At 44.0% G+C, this 11,271-nt stretch overlaps 1 long non-coding RNA gene across 1 annotated transcript; it reads left to right on the top strand.

Moving 5' to 3' along the window:
• The first annotated feature begins 1,513 nt into the window (after positions 1 to 1,513).
• LOC114097248 (uncharacterized) lies at positions 1,514 to 4,549 on the top strand. Its single transcript, XR_003583563.2, has 3 exons — positions 1,514 to 1,559; positions 2,541 to 2,613; positions 3,842 to 4,549. It is a non-coding gene; the product is annotated as an uncharacterized lncRNA (long non-coding RNA).
• Positions 4,550 to 11,271: the final 6,722 nt, after the last annotated feature.

Here is an 11,271-nt window from a genome sequence, read left to right on the forward strand (position 1 = left end):
GGGCCTTGCTTAAGGTCACAGGGTGAGTCACTGGCACTGCTAAGCGAATCCAAGTTTCCTGATGACCAAGGCTCTGTCCCCCTCACTAGGAAGTGATTCCAACAGACCCCACCTGACATTGAAAACCAGGCTTTAAGTTGGCCAAGTGCTCTGTCCTTAGAAAAGGCTAGTGATAGAACCAGGCACGGTGGCGCACACCTGTAATCCCAATGGCTCGGGAGGCTGAGGCAGGAGGACTGCGAGTTCAGGAACCAAGCTCCAGCAACTTAGTGAGGCGACAACTAAGCGAGACCCTGTCTCTAAATAAAAGATTTTTTTTATCAAAGAGCTGGGGATGTGACTCTGTGGTTAAGTACCCCTGGGTTCAATCCCAGGTAATTAAAAAAAAAAAAAAAAGCTAGTGATGTCACCTGAGCAGACTGCCCAGGGGGGAAAGGAGGCAGTGGCTGCAGCCTAGCCTTGTAGAGAGAGATGAGGGCACCTGGCACCTGGAGACACCTGGGGGCACCTGGCACAGACTCAGACATGTAGCGGACACAATTCTGGGGCCCCACTGACTTGCCTTGTCAGGCCTCTCAAAAAAGCTCCCCATATCTCCAAAAAGGTGAAGGGTTTTTGCCCTTTTGAGTTTTCCATGCTGCAAAAACTTGGGAGGGACCTTTCATGATGACCACAAGTATTTCCTGGACAGAATTAAAACTACTGCAGAAACAGCATCTGTCACTGACGCTCTGTGCAGGGATGTAGTGACACGAACGAGCATCCTACCTTCATGGAACTTCCACTTTGGCAGGAATAAACCATAAACAAATGAGATAGTTCCCGAAGATAAACACGTTGAAGAAGATAGATAATCAGGGAGACACCACAGGGGAACTGTGATTGGAGGTGCTGGGGCTGGAAACCAGTTTGTGGGGGAGTGATTAGGGATGGTACTTATGAAGAGACCAGAACCTAGAAAACTTCCAGGTGCAGATATGGGGGCGGAGTTCTCAGGTGAAATAGCAAATGCAAAGGCCCTGAGGTAGGAAACAACTCCATGAGCCAATGGGAAGGATTTTATTTTAGTTTTAGCACTAGCACTGTTTAGAGTAAAATGAGAGCTTTCCCCAACCCCCAGGATTCCTGGCCTACTTCCCCTTCCTCATGTCTCTTTGGGCCAAGTTCCTCCATGTCTCTGTGGTCATGTTTTCTCCTGTGGGTGCCTGTATTTGTGTGCCTGCGTGTGTGGCTGGTGTGCTAATATAGCATCAGCTTTTCTAACTCTCATCTCCCTCCAGACTCTCAGTCTCAGGGCTTGTTTACATCTCTGATGGCCGCGTCCTCGTCAGGAGAAGTCAACAGATCAAAATCTCATTTCTTGGGCCTTGCAAAGTGATAAATCACATCCTGTTTACCTTTTGGTTACTAGGAGGAGCACTAAAGTTTGCAACGAAACCTGTCTGTGGTTATTTAATTGGAGAAAGCTGCTCCTGTTAAGCAATCAGCAGTACAGTCCATTACTCCAGGAGACGTCGAGCCTGCTCATGTGCCGGTTGCTGATGGGCATTAACTGACAGGTAGCTCTCACTTGTAAGGACATGGTGTAGCTGCTTCCTCCCCTGTGGGCAGGGTTGGGGTGGGTGTGCACCAGTCCTGAAGACAGTGCCTGAGCAGGGCCCACGGTGTCTGGCGGCGCTCTGCCTGCAGCCCTGTGCTGCCTCTCCTCCATCCCACTCCCATGATGTGAGGGTTGCTGACAGGTGAGGAGAGAGAGTGCCCCAGGGGCTCAGAGGAGACTGACAGTCCACTTGGGGACTCCTCGTGCCACCACCCCATGGCTTTGCCTCACCACCCAGATGCCCCCTGGAGTATATAATAAGCCTCACCCCACCAGGGTCCCCTGCAGAATGCCAGACCTCGCGAAGCCTAGTGGCACAGTCCTCACGCCCATGTCTGCCAGTTTCCTGAGGACAGTCTTGCGCTCTGTTCTGTCAATTAAACTTTAAATTTATGAGGTCATCATACATTCTGACAAGCAGTTGATGAAATAGCAGAGTCCATTGACACTTTATCCAGGTTCTTCCGATGTTAACGTTTGGCAAAATAGCAGCACAGTGTCACAGCCAGGATATGGACTCTGATACGGTCAATAGAGACCTTCCCACCATCGAAGAAGCCTCCATAATCCCCTTTTATACTTCCACTTGCCTCCCTCCTGCCTGTCTCCTCCCTAACCCTTTGCAGCCACTAAACTGTTCTCCATTTCTAAAATTGTGTCGCTTCAAGAATGTTATAAAAATGGAATCGGACCGTATGTAGCCTTTGGGATTGGCTTTTCTCAGCATAATTCTCCAGAGGTCCATCTAGATGGTGCTTGTCGATAGGTCATTCTTTCCAGGGACTGAGTAGTATTCCATAGTATGGATGTACCACAGTCTATTGGACCTTTCCTCCACTGAGGGCTGTCTGGATTAGTTCTAGTTTTCAGCTACTATGAATAAAGCGGCTATGCACATTCGTGCAGATTTGGGCCTGAACATAAATCTTCATTCCTCCAGGATGAGTATCCAGGACTGCCGCTGCTGGGTTCTATGGGAGCTGGCGTGGTTCGCCATATGCATCTTTTCCAGGGTGACTGTCCTGTTTCACATTCTCCTCAGTGTCTGAATGATCCTCCTCTGCAGTCGGCACTGCCGCTGGGTTTTATTTTAGCCACTGTGATGTAGTGGTATCTCATTGTGGTTTAAGTTACATTTTCCCAACAGCTAATGACATTGAACACCACCCTCTTTGGTAAAACCTCTTCTTCTGTCTGTTTTCTAATTGGTCTGTTTTTTACTGCTCAGTTTTACAAATTACTTATGTGTTCTAGAGTCTAGTTCTTTGTCAGATATGTGGTGTGCAAATACATTCTCTTGCTCTGTAGCTGAATTTTTTATCCCCTTTTGCAGGGCTTTGTTCAGAGGAAAAGTTTTTAATTTTGATGAAGTTCAGTTTATTCACTTTTCCCTTTATGGGTCATGCTTTTCATGCCATGTTGAAGGACTCTATCTAGTCCAGTTCCTGAAGATTGTCCTTCCTTCCTTCCTTCCTCCCTCCCTCCCTCCCTCCCTTTCTTCTTTCTATTTTTTTTTCTTATTTTCTTTTTAAGTTTTAAAGCAGTACCTTTTTACATTTCCATTTGTGATCCATTTTTAATTTTAATGTAACATGAGGGAGATAGTTTGAAGTTCTTTTTTGTTCACAATCGTTCCAGCGTTGTTTGTTGGAGGAGCGTCTTCCGTGCTCTTATCGATTCACATTTGCTCTCTTGTCAAATGACAGTGGACATATTTGTGTCGGTGTGTTCCTGGGTTCTCTCTTCTGATTTGTTGATCAACGAATCAGAATCCCACAGTCCTGATTGCTACAGCTGCGTAGTAAGTCTTGAAGTCCAGGAGAGTGACCCTTCTCATTTTATTCTTTTTTCAAAAATTGTTTTAGCAATTCTACTTGGTCTTTTCATATAAATTCTAGTATAACATCCTGCAAAGGACTGTTTGATAACCAGCTTTTACTTAGCAGATAAGTGGACTATTGCTACCTTTTCCATGACAATAAACACATTTCTATGTCATAATTTTCAATTGTCTTGTAATATTCTCTTTTGTGGCTATAGCATCATTTATCTGACCAATCCTCTATTGTTGGATGCTTAGAGGTTTTCCTTTTGGAAATTTTGTGTTTCCCTGTTATAAGCAACATTGTGATAAATATCCTAAAGCCATATCTCTGAAATATATTAAATCATTTCCTTGGCAAAGATTTTGTTGAGTGAATTTGCTGATATCTTCTTGGTTCTTCTCTTTTCTAATGCTAGGTGGAGATCCGGTTCCTTGACCTGAAGCTGAGATTTGGTCATTAGCTTAAACCCTGTTCCACTTCTGCCTTTCCTGTCACCCCACCTGTCTTCTCAGAATGCCAGGCCGATGAGCCGTCCCAGCTCTCCACTACCCGGGGCTCAGCATCTTCTTCGAGGCTGTCCCTGTAGCTCTGTGTCCTTTTCCTAACCCCAGATGCAGAACAGATGGGAAATGGATCCTGTGCCTAACTCTTTCTGGAAGATTTCCCCACCCCCTTACCTTTGTCTAGTGATTCTCTGGGGGTTGTTCTTCCTTTCTGGAAGAATGCACCTAGGGACCCAGGAGCTCCTGGGCACCGGCTGCAGAGGCTCTATCTCCCTCATTGCTGAAGGGGCCCTCTCCCCACCCTGAGGAGCCTGCTGCGACTATTTTAAGAAAAGTCTTCAAGGGCTTCAAAGAGTAATAGGATAGCTTTCTGGGATGCTTGTTAAAATTCTTGAATATGTTTAAGGGATTTGCATTTTCAAAGACAGAATGTTTTCTGTTTGATGTTGAGAAAAGATTTTTCCCCCCTTTTCCTGTGAGTTTAAATAATTTGCCTGGCTTTCTAGTGGAAAGACCACAGTGCTCTTATGTTCCGAATGTGGCATTTGTTAGAATCCTCAATGATTGCATGGATGTAAATGATTTTGAAACATGTTTCCAAATAAATGGCCATCTGCAAGTTGTCAGCTTAAAACATGGTGTCTTCCTTGTGTAGGAAAACTTCATTTCTGTGAAGGACATAGTCACAAAACCCAGAAATATCAGTTTTACATGACCATTAATGATGACTCGATGGTACCTTCCTGAAGGAACGGACTCAGTCTTCCCCCTTGTGGATAACTAGGAAAGTACCTCCTCTTCCCCACTAAAAGTTACTTGGAATGTAGAAAAGAGTTTTGAGGGGAAAGCAGAGAGTGTATTGTTTTTTCCTCCTCATTTAAAAGTAATAGGAAGGACATTTTGTGTAAAATTTGTGTTAGAGTAACTACACATAGCTTTGTAATAGCTAATTGACTTTACAATTGGTATTTTAAGATAATACTTTGACACTTTAATATTTTTTAAAAAGTAAAAGGGGTAACATTTTACATATATAATTTATATATTAATTATACATGTATATTTACATATAATGTGTATTTATACATATAACAATTAAGTATTTGTATATGTGTGTGTATATAATTCACGTTTCCTGTCTCATATGTCTGGAGCAATGGGCGACTTCATCAGTAAGCCATTCTCCTGTCCCTGTCTAGACTTCATGAGCTGAGAGGTCCAGGTTATACAAAGAGGTCACATAAGAAACTCTGGGGACTCAGAAGAGAGTGAATGAGAATAGTCCGGTGCTATTCTTACTCCTTATGACTGTTCTCTGAATTAATTCCCATTACAAACTTACACTTTCCAGCTGAGACCGGACTCAGAGAGGCCAAGTACCTTGCTCCTTTCTTATCCACGCAGCTGGTAAGCGGCAGAGCTTGGGTGTAAGGAAGGCCTGCCTGACCCCAAAGCCCAACGCCGGGGTGCACCAGAGGCCTAGCAGCAGACTCCCTGCGAGGTGCACTTAAAAGCTCTGGAGAAGCTCTGGGCACTGGGGAAGCAGGAGGTTCCTGTCCTCGGGAGATTGTGGCCATTCTCTCTGCAGCAATCTGAGAGAAGGGGGCAGAAGCCATCCGAGAACCTGTTACAGACTGCATTAGTCCCCCACCAATCCCTATGTGGAAATCCCAACCCTGGTAGCTCAGAGGGTGACTACATTTGGAGACAAAGTTTTTAAAGAGGTAATTAAATTGAAACAAGGCCTTCAGGGTGAGTGCTAATCCAACATAATTGGGATCCTGATAAGAAAAATATATTTGGATACAAACACATGAAGGGAGAGCAGATACAGAGAAAAGACAGCCAACTGCAGACCATGGGACTGAGAGGAAGCCAACCCTACCCACACCTTGATCTTGGGCCTCTAGCCTCTAGAACTACGGGAAAATAATTTCCTGTTGTTTAAGCTACCCAGTCTGTGGCAGTTTGTTACAGGAGCCTGACCATGCAAGTCCCATGACCATAGTTGTTAAGAACTCTCTTGGAGGAAGGCTGTTGGCCAATGACCACCTTCCTGGGACTGTCATGGGTTGCCATGTGAGAGGGCACAGAGCAGGGAAGACAGCAGGTGTGTCGGGGGACAGTAAGCCCAGGATGGAGCCAGAGTGGGGAACTTGTCTAGTGAAAAGAGGCAGCCAGACCAGGAAAGGCCTGGAACACCAAACCAGAGTTTGGATTTGGCTTCCAAAGCAAGAGGGAGTCACCAAAGTCCTGGGCAACAAGTGATGGGATAAGTGATCAGAGTTCCAGAGCAGCTCAGCATCAGGTTTGTGTTGGGGGAGTGTTTGAAGGTCGGGACCGGCTGAGAGAGGCTGCTGCCTTCCAGGATCAGAGTCTTAGGGGTTGGGATGGACGTGGTGGGCTGGGTCAGCAGAGGGTCCCCAGGAAAAAGTAGCTACATGTGACCCAGAGGCCATGTACAAGGAATACAGATGACATGGTCAGATAGGTGGGATGTTATGACCAGGCTGGGGGTGGGGAGGTGAGGGTACGAGGGAGGGAGCCTGGGGCTGGCTTGGGTAGGAGCCATAGAACCCCTGTAGGTGTCCCCACATGACAGGTACCTGTGAAATCACATCGTTGACTTGCCAGTGTTGAAAGGCAGGGGTTAGTTTAAAGTGAATGCCTGGCTTTCTGATGCCGTAAACTCATATCAGGATTGGAGGAGGGAGTTGGCAAGCAGCTCCATCCTTTCAGAAAGAAATGAAAGACATGAAAGGTACTGGGTGGTTTTTCCATCATTAAAAAGCCACAGGGCCTTTATCCTGTGCCATGATTTAGAGTGGGAACTTTACTGGACCTATTCTTTAAAAAACCATAGAGAATGAGAAAATTCTGGAAGGGAAAAAGGAGAAGCGAGAAGCATGATGGGGGTGGAGGCGGGGAATGTCCACAAGTGGTGAGAGGAAGGCTCTGCTTCTGATGGACCCCCATGACAAGCAACTCACGACCAAAGCTCCCCAATGTCACCCCAACGGTGCAACTGCTGCAAACCCTAGGAGCCACCTCTGGGCCATGAACATGTCACTTCAAGCAAAAGAGGAAAGTTTCAGATTACTGGGGGCTTTTCCCCTCTACCATGGGACAAAATTGCAATTGATGTCTCACTGAGCATGGGACCCATGCCCAGGAGTGCCACTGCAGTGGGTGGCCCCACATGGGCTTCTGCGCCCTGGGCCTTATTCAGGTACCTTTCCTGTAGCTGCTGCTACTTGGGCATTTGTCTCTCAGAGAGGTTCCATGGAGAGGGGGAATCAGTTTGGCGGCAGGCCAGGCCTTCTGTCTCATCTAGAACCTTCCCCCACAAGACTTCCCTAGCCTTCTCAGAGCTCCGACTTCAATCAGCAGTGAGGGGACCATGTGTTACTGGAAACCCAAGATGGTAGGCTCACACTGTCCTCACCTGCGCCTGCCAGGATGAGAAGATGGTCCCTGCTCCAGAGATGAGACCTGAGGCCTAGGAAAGGCTAGTGCTCCTCCCACCCAGGCCTTGCAGAGAGCACACTCCTCCTGCAGAGCAGGGGCTAGCAGCACAGGCTCTGGGCCAGGGAGACCTGGGACAGTCTCTAAGCCAACTGAACTTGCTGGCCACATGTTCACATAATGAGTGGAATCCCAGGTCCCGGTGTTGAGAGGCCACATTAAAGTGCTTTTTTGGCTCAGGGCCTCTGCTGAGTCCTGGGTCCACCCTTCCACATGCTTTAGACAAGTCATTCCCCACCCCTGGGCCTGATCATACCTGTCCAATCCGAGGGTGAGAGGGTCCAGTGAGGATTCAGTGAGGCCATGGAAGGTCAAGGCCTCTGAACACAAATGAAAATAATAGTAGTAGTAGCAGTAATAATAATAATAATAATAATAATAATAATAAATTTGATTTCATAAAAATTTGAAATTCCTGTTTCCTAGGAAGATTTTGTTAATAAAATGAAAAGTTAAGGCACAGCCTGGGGGAAAATAGTCACGCTACATATTTCCGACAAAGGAGTGTCCAGGATATACACAGAGCTCTTACAATATCTCAACAGGAAGACAAGAGGCCCCGTAAGACATTGACAAAATAAGAATAATAACCGTGATAGCATAAGCTCACTGTAGCTCATTCTTACCAATTACCATAACTAAAAGCTACACCTAAGAACTCTAAAAAGTAGATTGAGGAGAAGAACAAAACTTGGACATGAATAAGAGAGTCTCCCCTCCCTCCAGATTCATGCCCATTCCCAGCTTTTGCTTTGGTACTGGGGATTGAACCCCAGGGTGCTTTACCACTGAGCTATATTCCCAGCCCTACTTATTTTTTTTTATTTTGAGACAGGGTCTTGCCAAGTTGCCCAAGCTGGGCTTGAACTTGCTACCTTCCTGCCTCAGCTCCTCCACCCCCACCCAGCGGAGTAGCTGGGATTACAGGAGTGTGTGCCATGGTACCTGGCTCAGGTTCTCTCCCTCCCTGCCTCAGCTTTGCCCAGAAAGCCAGATCCAATTGCACATAGCAAGGAAGTGGTGGCAGAAGAATACTGCAGAAGAAACCCCAACTTTCTGACCCAAAGAACCAGGACTGGGGATTCTGATGGATCGAGTATGAGGGAAATCCAGGAAGGTAAATGGCAAAGTTGTTCCCTAATTCTGTGAACAAATGTACTTCAGACTGAGCTTAACCCCTGAGCTAAGCATCAATGAAAAAGACCCGAACCAGCACAGCAAAGCTTTGAAAACCAAGCTAAGATCTAAACCATGTGCACACATTTTTAACATAATTGCTAAATAATGCACGCTCAGGACAGACCCAAACCAATTCAGCAAAGGCTTAGGGAACTAAACTGAGAATTCAACCACTGTATACAGAAGGCAAGGCGGAACTTGCAGCTTGAATCTAACTAAATTGATTATCTGCCTAGCAAAAAACATCAACTTTCTCCAGAGGATTATTCATAGAACCCAAAGTCGACACATTCTCAAAATTTGGGACAGTCCAAAATTATCTACCGTGCAAAGACCCAAAAAAATGTGACCAATTCTCAAGGGAAAAAGTTAATAGATGCTAATCCCAAAGTGAGTAGGGTTGAAGTTACAAGACAAAGACTTCAAGAAAGCTATTCAAGTATGTTCCATCAGGTCAAGAAAAACACATTGAGAATGGATAAGAAAATAGTTCTCTACAGAAATTGTAAAAATAAAAAAAGAACCAAATGGAAATGTTAGGATCAAAAAATATAAAATCCAAGCTTGAAAATGTCAGTGGATGATTTCAAGAGAAGAATCATCTGCTATTGATGGTGGTAGCAAGAGGAGAGAGTCTGTAAACTTAAAGGCATAGCAAAAGAAATTACACAATCTCAAGGAAAAAAAAGAGAGAGAAGAAAACAATCAGAGCCTCAGAGAGCTGTGGGGGAAACATTTATAAAACTCTAACATGCATGCCATTGGAGTCCCAGAAGGAGAGGAAAAATAGTCTGGAAAAAAATTTTGACATAAAGGCCTAAAGCACCTCAAATTTGGTGAAAAACATAAATTGACCTATTCAAGAGGCTCTGTAAACCCCCAAAAGATAAGGCCAATGAAAACCATGCTTAGATACAGCATAAAGTGCTGAAAAGAAAGATAAAGAAAAATATCTTCAAAACATTTAGAGACCCAGTGGTTCAGGAGGCTGAGGCAGGAGGATCTCAGGTTCAAGAGCCAGCTTCAGCAACTCAGAGAGGCCCTTGGCAAATTAGCAAGACCGTGTCTTAAAATTAAAAAAAAAATGAAAAGGACTGGGGATATGACTCAGTGGTTAGGTGCCCCTGGGTTCAACCTGGTATCAAAAAAAAAAAATAGAGAAAAATTCACAGAACATGTAGTAGAATAACAACTGTGGTCTGTCTGTGCAGTGGGATACCACTCTACAGAGAGGAGGAAACAATATATTGACTGAAACAACATGGATTACTCTCAAGAGCATTATGGCGAGTAAAAGAAGTCAAATAAAAGTATCTACTCTTGATTCTATTTATCTGAAATTCTAGAGAATGTGCCAGAGAGCAGGTCAGTGATAGCCTGGAGATGGGAATGCTGGGAGGGTGGATTATAAAAGCACAAGAGGAAAGTTTAAGTGTTGATAGAAATGTTTGACTATCCTGACTGTAGTGATAGTTTCTCCTGTTTTCGGTAGGTGAAAACTGGTCAAATTTACTATTTAAATAAATTGTAAATTTTTGTAAAAATTGGACTTAATTGTATCAACTAAGTTATTAAAATGGGTAAAACATTTGAATGCTTAACGAATGAAAAGACACAAATTGACAATGTGCACATGAAATGATTCTCAACAACTTCGGTTGTCAGGAAAATACAATTAAAACCATAAAGGCACACCACTCGACATCTGCCGGGATGGCAAAAATTAAAAAATCATGGTGAGGATTTAAAGAAACTAGAACTTTTATACATTGCTGTTGGGAATGCAAAAATAACACACCCACTTTGGAAGCAATTAGGCAGTCTCTTATGTAAACATACACTTACTATATGATCAAGCTCTTTGAATTCCAGTTATTTACCTAAGAGAAATAAAAACTACTCTTACACAAAATCTTGTGCATAACTATTCATAGCAGCATGATTTGTAATGGAAAAAACTGAAATGTCTATGCACAGATGAGTGGCTACAGAAACTGCATTATACCATGCAATGCTGCGCTAGTCATCGATAAAAAGGAGCAAATGACACGACACGGCAGGGACGAATTTAAAAACATAGTGCTGAAAAAAAGGAAGCTAGGTATCCCTGAAAGAGTGCCTGCTGCGAGATTCCATTTATTCTAGAACAGTAATATAGTATCCAAAAGCAAATCAGTAGTTACTTGGGGCTGAGAAGCAGGGAGGCATTACTTGAAAAGAGGCATTTCTATTTATTAATTTGGGGACTGTTACATGGGCATATAGATTTGTGAACAGTACACTTTATGGTGTGTGTGTGTGTGTGTGCGTGCCATTAATAGAATTGATTTGAAGTATAACTATATAATATGAATTAGTTATATAAAATTAAAGAGGTCCTAATAATATGGTTATGGGTATCAAGAGAGACAAAGAAAATAAATTCTAGAAACTAACGTGAGTTTATAATAGGGTTACTTTGGTATTTCAAATCAAGTTGGGGGAGAAATGCATCAGTCATAAAAGATATTGATCAATGGATCATTCAAAGTACAACGTAACATTGAAGCCTGTTACCACTTACAAAGAATAAACTTCACAAGGATTTAAAGTTAAGTCTATTAAAAAGTAAAAAAGCAAAGTCAGTTCAGATGGCCCA

The sequence above is a fragment of the Marmota flaviventris genome, chromosome 5 (assembly GCF_047511675.1).
Source record: "Marmota flaviventris isolate mMarFla1 chromosome 5, mMarFla1.hap1, whole genome shotgun sequence".
Lineage (NCBI taxonomy): Eukaryota > Metazoa > Chordata > Mammalia > Rodentia > Sciuridae > Marmota > Marmota flaviventris.